Source organism: Salvelinus fontinalis, chromosome 19 (assembly GCF_029448725.1).
Source record: "Salvelinus fontinalis isolate EN_2023a chromosome 19, ASM2944872v1, whole genome shotgun sequence".
Classification (NCBI taxonomy): Eukaryota; Metazoa; Chordata; class Actinopteri; order Salmoniformes; family Salmonidae; genus Salvelinus; species Salvelinus fontinalis.
The window spans coordinates 40,357,500-40,372,177 of NC_074683.1; the positions used below are offsets into that span (position 1 = coordinate 40,357,500).

The 14,678-nt window shown below is 44.2% G+C and overlaps 1 long non-coding RNA gene across 1 annotated transcript; it reads right to left on the reverse strand.

Annotated features, from left to right (window-relative positions):
- Positions 1-906: 906 nt before the first annotated feature.
- Positions 907-7,217, reverse strand: LOC129816735 (uncharacterized). Its single transcript, XR_008753601.1, has 2 exons — positions 7,005-7,217; positions 907-6,883 (listed from the first exon to the last, which is right to left on the reverse strand). It is a non-coding gene; the product is annotated as an uncharacterized LOC129816735 (long non-coding RNA).
- Between the last annotated feature and the right edge of the window lie 7,461 nt (positions 7,218-14,678).

Genomic DNA, 14,678 nt, shown 5'->3' on the forward strand with positions numbered 1-14,678 from the left:
TGAAAGAACCCAGACACTGGACAGAGGAACTCTGCCTAGAAGCCCAGCATCCCGGAGTCGCCTCGTCACTGTTGACGTCGAGACTGGTGTTTTGCGGGTACAATTTAATGAAGCTGCCAGTTGAGGACTTGTGAGGCATCTGTTTCTCAAACTAGACACTGTAATGTACTTGTCCTCTTGCTCAGTTGTGCACCGGGGCCTCCCACTCCTCTTTCTATTCTGGTTAGAGCCAGTTTGCGCTGTTCTGTGAAGGGAGTAGTACACAGCGTTGTACCAGATCTTCAGTTTCTTGGTAAATTCTCGCATGGAAAAGCCTTCATTTCTCAGAACAAATTCAGAAGAATGTTCTTTGTTTCTAGCCATTTTGATCCTGTAATCTAACTCGCAAATGCTGACGCTCCAGATACTCAACTAGTCTAAAGAAAGACAGTTTTATTGCTTCTTTAATCAGAACAACAGTTTTCAGTTGTGCTAACATAATTGCAAAAGGGTTTTCTATTGAATAATTAGCCTTTTAAAATGCTAAACTTGGATTAGCTAACACAACGTGCCATTGGAACACAGGAGTGATGGTTGCTGATAATGGGCCTCTGTACACCTATATAGATATTCCATAAAAATCTGCCGTTTCCAGCTACAAAAGTCATTTACAACATTAACAATGTCTACACTGTATTTCCGATCAATTGATGTTATTTTAATGGATATTTTCTTTTGGCTTTTCTTTCAAAAACAAGGACATTTCTAAGTGACCCCAAACTTTTTGAACGGTATTGTACATACGGCCCTAAGAGTTATGCAGAGTTGGTAGAATCTTATTCAAAATATTTCATAGCTGTAATGGCTGTCAAAGGTGCTTCTACCAAGTATGAACTCTGGGGAGTGAAGACAGACGCAATCCAGACATCATTTGTTTTTTCTAATTGTTTTATTACATTGTATTTATTAAATGTTCTATATAAAAATATATATATTTCACTGTGAAAATGTGTAGATCTGTAGGAAACAATCCAATTCAAAGGCAGCAAAATGTGAAAAGCTGTGTGAAGGGGTGTGTAGACTTTCACTGGGCACTGTTTGAGTGTGTGCTGTTTTGTAATTCAGCAATATATCCGGGTAAGCAGCTTTGTGACTATGTGCTTTAATAAAAACCATATGTGTGTATAGACAGAGCTTCCAGTATGTATGTACGTGGGTGGCAGTGGGCAGGTTGTCTTTTGTACTGTAGCTGTCTTGCCGTAGGGGATCTTGGAGTAGTGAGTGGGGAGCTAACCGGTGGAAAAGACCAATAAGAACTGTAGCTTCTTCATAGGTAGCTGTTCCCAGTACCAGTCACATGTTCTGTCTACAATTTCCACTCAACCCTTCTGTTGGAGCAAAGGGAAGGAGACTGGGCCAGTCAAATTCCTACCCAGCTAGCACATAACGTTCAGAGAACCTTTTGTGTTTCTTACAGCGTGGTGAGAGAGTCTTATGGTAATTTTGCATGCAACCTTCTGACAACTTTCTGGGAATGATGCCGGATAGTTGCTTGGCTTTGGAACATTCTCAGCACATTTAAGTAACTTGACAAACATTTTATGTTCTTGGGCATTTCATAACTAAACAAGGTTACCTAAAAGTTCAAAAATGGTTCGGTTTCATTTCAATTTTGGTAATGTTCTAGGAACGTTCTCCAAATGGTTTGGCAATGTTCTCAAATAGTTCAGAGTACGTTTTAAGACATGTTCCTTCCTCCTACACAACATATGAAATGTTTTACTAAAGTAAAGTGAATAAAGGATGATTAAGTGATAAGCGGTTGCCACCATCATGGGACTTGTTTAATTTTTTGTTGTTACAGCATTCAACCCACGCAAAGTATAGTGCATTTAAAAAGAAAATATTGAAACCTGTGGGAATTTCAGGACTGCAGCATAACGTTTCCTACAGGTTTCCTCATGGTTCTATTTGAAGTCAAGTTCTCAAAGTGTTTCCGGAGAACGTTATAACTTTCCATAAAAATCACAATACAACTTTAGCAATGTTCAGGAGAGCTCTCTCTGTCCTCTACGTTGTTAAGTGTGTTCAGGTGTGTTGGCCGCGTCCACAAATTGGCTACACCTGATCTTAAAGAGCGTTTGTTTCCTTTGAAATGGGGTCTGTTTGAATAGACTAAAAGTATATTCTTTGTATGCTCCATCCTGGTGACGCAGTGGACTAATTCCATGGAGAGAAAAAAATAAGATAATAGGTTTGAAATCTCACTGATGAAAACTAAATGTGTTTGCATGATTCATGTCTAAGGAAATGCATTTCCATGTGTCCCATCTGTGCTTGGAGTTAGAACATTAACCCAAAATAAGTTAGCAGTGTTATTAAAAGTCTTATTGAATCATTCAGTGAAAGTTTTAAGTTATTCAAAAAGCTTTAATTTCCGTTGTCAGAACGTTGTCAGAGCGTTAATAAAACCTCCCAGGAAAACTTTTGAAGGAACCAGAGCAAAACGTTGTCAGAACTTCCATGCAACCTATTACGTTTTACTAGTCAGGAAACGTATGGCTTCGTTTCCACAACCAATGTGAAACCAAAAAACATACATTCCCACAAATTCCAAGGAACCAAATGTGCTAGCTGGATACTGTAAAATACTTCCCTTATTCTTAGACCTTCAACTGTCAACAAGTCAGGAGGCACACTACTTGCACTGTGTATGTGTTACTGCAATCTCTTTCGTTTACTGAACCGCCAACTGAATTTTACTCTGCCTGGAGTACCCCTGAACTACCCACTAATGTGCATTTTACCACTAAGCCTATGGTCTCATGAGTCTTCTTAGCCTATCCACAAGGGGTACTTAAGGTACCAATCCCTGGTTGGGAACCACTGACTTGCTGTACATTATATTATTCTGTTTTCAGTACTGTGACTAGCAGGCCTGGGTGTCTATTTTCATTCCACTTCGAAGAGGAGACAGTGAAGCCAGTTACTGAGGCTGGCACCAATAACAGGAGGCAGTGAAGCCAGTTACTGAGGTTGGCACCAAAAACAGGAGACAGTGAAGCCAGTTAGGATGCCCAGAAGGCCAGCCTCCCAGAGTCGCCTCTTCACTGTTGATGTCGAGACTGGTGTTTTGCGGGTACAATTTAATGAAGCTGCCAGTTGAGGACTTGTGAAGCGTCTGTTTCTCAAACTAGACACTCCAATGTACTTGTCCTCTTGCTCAGTTGTGCACCGGGGCCTCCCACTCTTTCTATTCTGGTTAGAGCCAGTTTGCACTGTTCTGTAAAGGGAGTAGTACACATCGTTGCACGAGAGCTTCAGTTTCAGTTTCAGACCATAAGCCTTCTTATCAGTCAGTTGAATGTAATGAAAGCAGTGCCATAGATGGCATCTCCTAGAATAATGAGGTGGGAAGTAACACTACGAGCGTATGAGTATGTTATTACTTACAGAGCAGGCAAGGACAATGGTAATGCAGATGCTCTCAGCTGCCTCCCTCTCCCAGACTATCCAATCAGTCTGCCTCCAGGGGAACGAGTGCTGATGTTGGACCAGGAGAACAGCCCACTGATGACCTCCCAGCTAATCCAGAGCTGGACAGTGAATGATCCAGTCCTATCGAGGGTCCGTGACTTGAGGAGGTGGCCAGATCACAATGTGGGACCCGAGTTTGCTCAATACAAACAGAGACGGCACGAGCTCATTGTCCAGGACGGCTGTGTGCTGTGGGGAGCACTGTGTCATCGTTCCAGAGAGGACACACAGCAATGATGGAGTAGCTACATCAGAGTCATCCAGGCATGACCAGGAGCTACACGTGGAGGTCTAATATGGACTCTGACATTGAAAGGAAGGTCAAGTCAAGCACCACATGTCAAGAGCAAAGGAAAACACCTGCTAGTGCACCACTCCATCCATGGGAGCGCCCAGTAAGACCTGGAGAAGGCTACACATAGACTATGCAGGGTCGTTTCACGGGGAAGATGTTTTTGTTGTAATAGTAGACGCTCACTCAAAATGGCTCGATTGTATATCCAATGAGCTCAGCTACATCTGCTGCTACCGTGGAGTGTCTCACAGGAACAGTTTCAGTATTCAATGGCATTCCAGAGATGATTGTTTCAGACAACAGCTCAGTGTTTTGTGTGTGAGAACAATAAGGAGCTCATGACAAAGAATGGAATCACACACGTCCCTTGGACACCACACCATCCTCCCCCGAATGGTTTGGTAGAGAGAAACGCTCAGATGTTCAAAGAGCTAATGAAAAAGAGAGCAGGCAACTCGTTGGAGAAGAAACTGAGCTGAGTGTTGTTTAGCTATCGTGTCACGCCACAGTCAACCACCGGACTTTCACCGGCTGAGATGATGACGGAGAGGAATTTGAGGTGCACCTTAGACTTGATACACCCAGACCTAAAGAGTAAGGTGCAGGCTAAGCAAGCAGGACAGAAAACTTACCATGACAAACATGCAAAAGCTTGCAGTTTTGTAGTCAGAGACTCAACTGTATAGCCAGAACTTTGAGTATGGACCTAAATGGATACCAGGGTTGGTTCAAGAAATCACAGGGCCTGTGTCGTACACTGTGCTAGTGGGGGATGGTAGAGGAGCACGTAGGCACGTTGATCAGCTGTTCAGCAGACAGGAAACAGATTACGCAGAGCCAGTGACATGCAACACAGAACTCAGTCCAGCAGGCGAGGAGTTACCACGGGAAACAGGTACTCCACGGCCACCAACGGAGAATGCACTTGTTAAAACCTGTTTGGGCTCAAGCCCGACGTCGGAACGAAAATGACAACAGCTGCAGGGCGCGAAATTCAAAATCTATTTTTTTTTAAATATTTAACTTTCACACATTAACAAGTCCAATACAGCATTTGAAAGATAAACATCTTGTCAATCCAGCCAACATGTCCGATTTTTAAAATGTTTTACAGAGAAAACACCACATATATTTATGTTAGCTCACCACCAAATACAAAAGTGGACAGACACGTATGAATATGATTATGATGTATGAATTATGATTCAAGTAGCATGCACAAGCCAACCGAAATAAACTAAAACCAACCTAAAGAACCCAGAAAAAACTACCTCAGATGACAGTCATATAACATGTTACACAATAAATCTATGTTTTGTTCATAAAAAGTGCATATTTTAGCTATAAATCAGTTTTACATTGATGCTACCATAAATGCTACCACATAGCTACAGTCTGAATCCAGACGGGAGTAGCCAGAGAAAATACATACACCAACGTCGACTACTAATTACACCTCATAAAACATTTCAGAAAAACATATGGTGGATAGCTAATGAAAGACAGATATCGTGTGAATAAAGCCAATATTTCCGATTTTTGAAGTGTTTTACAGCGAAAACACAATATATCGTTATATTAGCTAACAACATAAGCTAGCATAAGGCAGCATTGATTCTAGTCAAGCGCTAGCCTAGCACAGTTAGCAAAGTTAGCATACAACAGTTCGACAGATATATGAAAAAGCATCCCAAATTGGGTCCTTGTCTTTGTTGATATTCCATCAGAATGTTGTAACGGGGTCCAATGTCCAGTACAGTCTTTAGTTGGGTTCCAGAACAAAATATTTCCCTCTTTGGTTAGCAAGCACCACGGCTATGCGGCGCTAAACTTTCTGTCTTCAAAACATTCTTCCAAAACATCACGTCTAAAGTCCAGAATAAATTGCAATAATATAATTAAAGTATATTGAAAAAACATACTTTAGGATGATTTTGTGACATGTATCAAATAATATCGAAGTCAGAGATCATATTCACCGTTATCGACCTTCTTCCAGTAGCCGAGACCAAATTCTGCTTCGAGCCCGAAATTTTTTTTAACTGCGCAGGTCTCACAAGAAGGTGTGGTATTCAGTCCATGGACGAGATATTCGACTCCTTTCAATTCTCACTTCCGCATTACACCCTGATGAAGGCGTATGACGTGTTTCTACGGTCCTAAGTGTAATGACCTTTTATAGACAAGGTCTTAAAGAGACACATCGCATTTTGGAAATCTCAATTCGGCTGGGAAAATGGCTGTAAAAATATTTCTGTTCGACTTAGAGAAATAATTCAAACCTTTTTAGAAACTATAGACTGTTATCTATCCAACAGTAGTAAATATATGCATATTGTAAAATAAAAAGTTTCTTAAGAGGCCGTTTGAAAATGTGCACATATTTTCCAGTTTTTTCAATATTCACCCTGCAGCCTGAAGAAGTTAAGGAATCCAACAAACGTTCACCTAGAGGGGAATTGCGATGCTCTCAAAGAGTTAGGAAACCTCCAGCCCCATTTTGGAGTGTTTGGAAAGTAAAGGAGATATTTGTTTCTCATGGGCTGGAACGTGCCCTTGTCTCCTTTAGGAAGTAAGGTAGTCTACCCTTGCTTCCAATAAACAAATGTGAAATGACAATTCAATTATTGAATCAGTTGTTCAGTTGATAAGAAACACACTGGAAGGTTATGTTATTGATGCTAAGTGAAGAGATTACTTAACAGTTAGTTACCATGAGAATGGTTACTGTTATTGTTGTTGGAATACTCATACAGTAGGTGTTAGATCTGAAAATGTTAAACTAACCGAGAGTTAGTTCAGATTTTTGAGGGGAGTGATAAATGATGCGGGCTCATCTAACCAATAGGCGGTGCTATTTATTTTTTATTTAACCTTTTATTTAACTAGGCAAGTCAGTTAAAGAACATACTCTTATTTACAATGAGGTCCTAGGAACAGTGGGTTAACTGCCTTGTTCAGGGTCAGAGCAACAGATTTTTACCTTGTCAGCTCGGGGATTCGATCTAGCAACCTTTCGGTTACTAGTCCAACGCTCTAACCACTAGGCTACCTGCTGCCCCACTAGGCTACCTGCTGCCCCACTAGGCTACCTGCTGCTATCATTAGGCTACCTGCCGCCCCACTAGGCTACCTGCCGCCCCGCTAGGCTACCTGCCGCCCCGCTAGGCTACCTGCCGCCCCGCTAGGCTACCTGCTGCTATCACTAGGCTACCTGCTGCCCCACTAGGCTACCTGCTGCTATCACTAGGCTACCTGCCGCCCCGCTAGGCTACCTGCCGCCCCGCTAGGCTACCTGCCGCCCCGCTAGGCTACCTGCCGCCCCGCTAGGCTACCTGCTGCTATCACTAGGCTACCTGCCACCCCGCTAGGCTACCTGCCCCCCACTAGGCTACCTGCCGCCCCACTAGGCTACCTGCCCCCCCACTAGGCTACCTGCCCCCCCACTAGGCTACCTGCCTCCCCGCTAGGCTACCTGCCCCCCCGCTAGGCTACCTGCCGCCCCGCTAGGCTACCTGCCGCCCCGCTAGGCTACCTGCCGCCCCGCTAGGCTACCTGCCGCCCCGCTAGGCTACCTTCCGCCCCGCTAGGCTACCTTCCGCCCCGCTAGGCTACCTTCCGCCCCGCTAGGCTACCTTCCGCCCCGCTAGGCTACCTGCCGCCCCGCTGGGCTACCTGCCGCCCCGCTAGGCTACCTTCCGCCCCGCTAGGCTACCTTCCGCCCCGCTAGGCTACCTGCCGCCCCGCTAGGCTACCTGCCCCCCCGCTAGGCTACCTGCCCCCCCCCGCTAGGCTACCTGCCGCCCCGCTAGGCTACCTGCCGCCCCGCTAGGCTACCTGCCGCCCCGCTAGGCTACCTGCTGCTATCACTAGGCTACCTGCCGCCCCACTAGGCTACCTGCTGCTATCACCGGTCCTAGGATGGTAACCGTTCTGTGAGCAATAGAGAGAGTTAGTTGAGTATTGGTCTCCATGATAGATAGCGGTGTAAATCAGTTCCTAATGAATGACAAGTAAAGATTACATCCTGTGTACGCAATGGGTTGGACGATGCCTTTCCAGTCAATCATCTATAAAAAATAAAATGGATACTCATATGTTGGTCTATTCAAGATAGTGCAGAATGATTCACCTTTCTGGTTTTATGGTTACAAAGTCTGTGGAGCGCAATGCAATTCAACTTCTGGAAATGGTCCCGATCGTGTTCATTAAAACACAGGCCTATTTGGGAGCAGTGTAACGGTGAGTGGACACCCTTTCTCTATATATTGGATCTTTTGTCCAGCTACTGTGAAAAGTTTGGATGTGTGTAAAATCCTCTCCATAGTCTGCGTTGTTTTAATATTATAGGCCCACGGGGGGAGAAATGTTGGTGCCTGTAAGTTTGATCGAGCCTATTTAAAACAGTTTGTTGTTTTGTTTAGAATTTGATTAGAATTATTAGTTATCTTTTTATGGCTAATCATTAATTATTTTAATCTTCCTTATTGACAGTGTTTGGGCATGTCAATGCCTCAGCCGTAATGTAATTTACAGTACGCCTAGCCCCTGTATCAGTGTGAATACTATTGAAGACATTCAATTACTTAGAATAATGTGGACTGCAAATGGGTTCAAGTTCAATGTATTTAGCAAAGATACAGTAGGTCTCCATTTTGTTATTTTGTTTCTGTAAGCCATTGAACAAAACTAGAATGGACTAACATTTGGAATTGAGTTGATTCCAAGGCGTTGAAGCCTCAACACAACCTCTCTTAGTCTACTGCTCTCTGTTTATCGTATATGCACAATCACTTTATCCATACCGACATGTACATATTACCACAACTAGCCAAAACTAACCGGCGGCTGTACATAACATTGATACTGTCCTAGCCTCGCTACTGTTACAGTCTCGCTACTGTATATAGCCTCTCTACTGTATATAGCCTCTCTACTGTATATAGCCTCTCTACTGTATATAGCCTCTCTACTGTATATAGCCTCGCTACTGTTACAGTCTCGCTACTGTCATAGCCTTGCTACTGTATATAGCCTCGCTACTGTACATAGCCTCGCCACTCTTACAGTCTCGCTACTGTTACAGTCTCGCTACTGTTACAGTCTCGCTACTGTATATAGCCTCTCTACTGTTATATAGCCTCTCTACTGTATATAGCCTCTCTACTGTATATAGCCTCGCTACTGTTACAGTCTCGCTACTGTTACAGTCTCGCTACTGTATATAGCCTCTCTACTGTTATATAGCCTCTCTACTGTATATAGCCTCTCTACTGTATATAGCCTCGCTACTGTTACAGTCTCGCTACTGTTACAGTCTCGCTACAGTCATAGCCTTGCTACTGTATATAGCCTCGCTACTGTATATAGCCTCGCTACTGTATATAGCCTCACTACTGTTACAGCCTCTCTACTGTATATAGCCTCTCTACTGTATATAGCCTCTCTACTGTATATAGCCTCACTACTGTATATAGCCTCACTACTGTATATAGCCTCACTACTGTATATAGCCTCTCTACTGTATATAGCCTCTCTACTGTATATAGCCTCTCTACTGTATATAGCCTCACTACTGTATATAGCCTCTCTACTGTATATAGCCTCACTACTGTATATAACCTCACTACTGTATATAACCTCACTACTGTATATAGCCTCACTACTGTATATAGCCTCTCTACTGTATATAGCCTCTCTACTGTATATAACCTCACTACTGTATATAGCCTCACTACTGTATATAGCCTCACTACTGTTACAGCCTCACTACTGTATATACCAATTTGTAAGTCGCTCTGGATAAGAGCGTCTGCTAAATGACTTAAATGTAAATGTAATGTAAAATATAGCCTCTCTACTGTATATAGCCTCACTACTGTATATAGCCTCACTACTGTATATAGCCTCACTACTGTTACAGCCTCACTACTGTATATAGCCTCTCTACTGTATATAGCCTCTCTACTGTATATAGCCTCTCTACTGTATATAGCCTCACTACTGTATATAGCCTCTCTACTGTATATAGCCTCACTACTGTTACAGCCTCACTACTGTATATAGCCTCTCTACTGTATATAGCCTCTCTACTGTATATAGCCTCGCTACTGTATATAACCTCACTACTGTTACAGCCTCACTACTGTATATAGCCTCTCTACTGTATATAGCCTCACTACTGTATATAACCTCACTACTGTATATAACCTCACTACTGTATATAGCCTCACTACTGTTACAGCCTCTCTACTGTATATAGCCTCGCTACTGTATATAGCCTCTCTACTGTATATAACCTCACTACTGTTATAGCCTCACTACTGTATATAGTCTCTCTACTGTATATAACCTCACTACTGTATATAACCTCACTACTGTTATTTTCCACTGACTTTTTTTACTGTAGTTTTTATATCTTTACTTATCTATTGTTCACCTATTACCTTATTTTTTTTACTTAAAATTGCACTGTTGGTTAGAGCCTGTAAGCAAGCATTTCACCGTTGTATTCCGAGCACGTGACAAATAAACTTTGATTTGAAGTTGTATAATTCTTCAAAGTTGTTTATTCATCTCACCAACGCCAACATGTGCACCGAGACATGTGATACTAAAAATAGCAACAACAAAAAATGCTGACGCACCCTTGAACCTGTAGCATTAGATTTACCATTGTGTTAGTTGAAATAGAGCCCTCTCTCTCTCTCTCTTTCTTTCATTCTCACTGGCATTAATCAAACTGGCCTGTCTTCAGGTCGGTGGAATTAAGGCTGTGTTTTCTCTCTCTCTCTCTATTTGAAGAAGTTACGCCAGCTATCAGTGCAGCTGAGTTTTCCTGACCTGATGGTAGCTGGCCTGTGAGCAAACTTTGTCTCTTTTCATCTCTGTCTGTGTGACATTAACATGCTATCTATAACACCTCAGACTCTTTCGACAGGTGTGTGCGCACGCACGCACACACACACACACACACAAGTAAACAAATGAAGGCACACGACCACAAGCAGTGTTTGATATTAATTACACCATGTCTGCAATTTTAATCATGCTATTATACCGTTAAATATGAACAAAATGAAAAATACTAACAAAAACAAAGGGAAGTAATTAGGCCGGATCATGATTTTTTATTAATTGCTAGCTACACAATCCCTGCTTCTCTGTCTTTCTAATCAATCTCCTCTCTCTTTCTAATCTATCGTCTCTCTCTAATCTATCCTCTCTCTCTAATCTATCTTCTTTGTCTTTCTAATCTATCTTCTCTCTCGCTCTAATCTATCTTCTCTCTCTTCTCTGTCTTTCTAATCTATCTTCTGTATTTATGTTTCAAGTCATCATTAGCAGTGACACCAACAGTGTCACTCAGTGTGCTAGAGTATTGAGCCTGCTGGTTGGTTTATGTCTAAACCAACCAGTGTTTGACCAGCGTTACTGACTTTAGGTTAGTGTCAGGCCTTGGCAGGCCAGTTGTGTTTTCTGCTGAGTGTAGGCCAGGTCTTTCCAGGCCAGTTGTGTTTTCTGCTGAGTGTAGGTTAGTGTCAGGCTTGGCAGTCCAGTTGTGTTTTCTGTCGACTGTAGGCCAGGTCAGGCCTTGGCAGGTCAGTTGTGTTTTCTGCTGAGTGTAGGCCAGGTCAGGCCTTGGCAAGCCAGTTGTGTTTTCTGCTGAGTGTAGGTTAGTGTCAGGCCTTGGCAGGCCAGTTGTGTTTTCTGCTGAGTGTAGGCCAGGTCAGGACTTGGCAGGCCAGTTGTGTTTTCTGCTGAGTGTAGGTTAGTGTCAGGCCTTGGCAGGCCAGTTGTGTTTTCTGCTGAGTGTAGGTTAGTGTCAGGCCTTGGCAGGCCAGTTGTGTTTTCTGTCGACTGTAGGCAAGGTCAGGCCTTGGCAGGCCAGTTGTGTTTTCTGTCGACTGTAGGCAAGGTCAGGTCTTTCCAGGCCAGTTGTGTTTTCTGCTGAGTGTAGGTTAGTGTCAGGCTTGGCAGGCCAGTTGTGTTTTCTGCTGATTTGTTTGGCTTGGCCAGCCAGAGATAAATGTTGCCAGACTCCACGCTGGTTAATTAACACAATACCTGCCATGTCCCAGGTTCAAAACATTAGTCCCAGTAAAGACCAAGATCAAGGCATCACACACTACATGAACAAAAGTACGTGGACACCTGCTCGTCGAACATCTCATTCCAAAATCATGGGCATTAATATGGAGTTGGTTCCCCCTTTGTTGCTGTTACATCCTCCACTCTTCTGGGAAGGATTTCCACTAGATGTTGGAACATTGCTGTGGGGACTTGCTTCCATTCAGCCACAAGAGCATTAGTGAGGTCAGGCACTGATGTTGGGCGATTAGAACTGGCTCGCAGTCGGCGTTCCAATTCCAGATTCGTCCGTCAAACTGCCGGATGGTGAAGCGTGATTCGTCACTCCAGAGAACGTGTTTCCACTGCTCCAGAGTCCAATGGCGGCGAGCTTTACATCACTCCAGAGAACGTGTTTCCACTGCTCCAGAGTCCAATGGCGGCGAGCTTTACATCACTCCAGAGAACGTGTTTCCACTGCTCCAGAGTCCAATGGCGGCGAGCTTTACATCACTCCAGAGAACGTGTTTCCACTGCTCCAGAGTCCAATGGCGGCGAGCTTTACACTCCAGCCGATGCTTGGCGTTACGCATGGTGATCTTAGGCTTGTGTGCGGCTGCTCGGCCATGGAAACTAATTTCATGAAGTCCCCGACTAACAGTTCTTGTGCTGATGTTGCTTCCAGAGGCAGTTTGGAACTCGGTAGTGAGTGTTGCAACCGAGGACAGAGGATTTTTACTCTCTATGCTCTGCTGCACTCGGCCTTCCCGTTCTGGGAGCTTGTTTGGCCTACCAATTTGTGGCTGAGCCGTTGTTGCTCCTAGACGTTTCCACTTCACAATAACAGCACTTACAGTTGAACGGGGCAGCTCTAGAAGGGCAGAAATTTGACGAACTGACTTATTGGAAAGGTGGCATCCCATGAAGGTGCCACGTTGAAAGTCACTTAGCTCTTCAGTAAGACCATTCTACTGCCAATGTTTGTCTATGGCTGTGTGCTCGATTTTATACACCTGTCAACAACGTGTGTGGCTGAAATAGCCAAATCCACAAATTTGAAGGGGTGTCCACATACTTTTGTATATATAGTGTAAGTGCCCTCATACAGACAGTATAATCATTGCTTTTAAAACAGCATGGGTGTGAAAAAGTGCTCCGGCATAAAACCAATCTTAAATCCTGTGAGAGTGTGTTGTTGTGGGTTTGCTTGCCCATTTAATCTTGTCTGAGTAAGAGCCCTTTCATAAGAGTCTGTTACTCTATTGCACCACTGTGGTGGATTTGATGAAGGCTTTTGATCGTGGGGTAGAAATGTTTGGTTTCTGCTTCTGAAGAAGTCCATTCATGATTGGTTAAGTATCAAACCCTGGTGAAACCCACAGCCTTCTGTTGGGTCCACAGAGATACAGCCTTAAACTAGAGGTGACTCAATAAGTGCTTTCTTTCTAAAGGGGACAAGTATGTATGTGTCACAGAGCTGTCTCTATCACTGGTCTGTCTCTGGTCTGTCTCTGTCTCTGGTCTGTCTTTGTCTCTGGTCTGCCTCTGGTCTATCTCTGTCTCTGGTCTGTCTCTGGTCTGTCTCTCTCTCTGGTCTGTCTCTATCTCTGGTCTGTCTCTGTCTCTGGTCTGTCTCTGGTCTATCTCTGTCTCTGGTCTGTCTCTCTCTCTGGTCTGTCTCTGTCTCTGGTCTGTCTCTGGTCTATCTCTGTCTCTGGTCTGTCTCTCTCTCTGGTCTATCTCTGTCTCTATCTCTGGTCTGTCTCCATCTCTGGTCTGTCTCTGGTCTATCTCTATCTCTGGTCTGTCTCTATCTCTGGTCTGTCTCTATCTCTGGTCTGTCTCTATCTCTGGTCTGTCTCTGGCTCCATCTCTGGTCTGTCTCTGGTCTATCTCTGGTCTGTCTCTGGCTCTGGTCTGTCTCTGGCCCTGGTCTGTCTCTGGTCTATCTCTGGTCTGTCTCTGGTCTGTCTCTGGTCTGTCTCTATCTCTGGTCTGTCTCTGGCTCTGATCTGTCTCTGGCTCTGGTCTGTCTCTGGCTCTGGTCTGTCTCTGTCTCTGGTCTGTCTCAGGCTCTGGTCTGTCTCTGGTCTGTCTCTGGTCTGTCTCTGGTCTGTCTCTGGTCTGCCTCTGTCTCTGGTCTGTCTCTGGTCTGTCTCTGTCTCTGGTCTGTCTCTGGTCTGTCTCTGTCTCTGGTCTGTCTCTGTCTCTGGTCTGTCTCTGTCTCTGGTCTGTTTCTGGTCTGTCTCTGTCTCTGGTCTGTCTCTGGTCTGTCTCTGGTCTGTCTCTGTCTCTGGTCTGTCTCTGGTCTATATCTGGTCTGTCTCTGTCTCTGGTCTGTCTCTGTCTCTGGTCTGTCTCTGTCTCTGGTCTGTCTCTGGTCTGTCTCTGTCTCTGGTCTGTCTCTGGTCTATATCTGGTCTGTCTCTGTCTCTGGTCTGTCTCTGGTCTGTCTCTGGTCTGTCTCTGTCTCTGGTCTGTCTCTGGTCTGTCTCTGTCTCTGGTCTGTCTCTGGTCTGTCTCTGGTCTGTCTCTGTCTCTGGTCTGTCTCTGGTCTGTCTCTGGTCTGTCTCTGTCTCTGGCCATTTTAGAACAGTCCAGTGACTCATGCTGTGTCTAAAGACAAACAAGCAAAAACCGACTGTCGGAGAATGAGTGCACAACTGGTAAATTGTCGCTTATAGATCTGTCAGTCTGCCCGGCAGAGACTTCTATGTCAGTGACGTTGAAGGCGTCTGGCTAGTATTACTCAGCCAGCTAGATGGATGAAGTAAGAAGCTAACATTAAAACGGACCC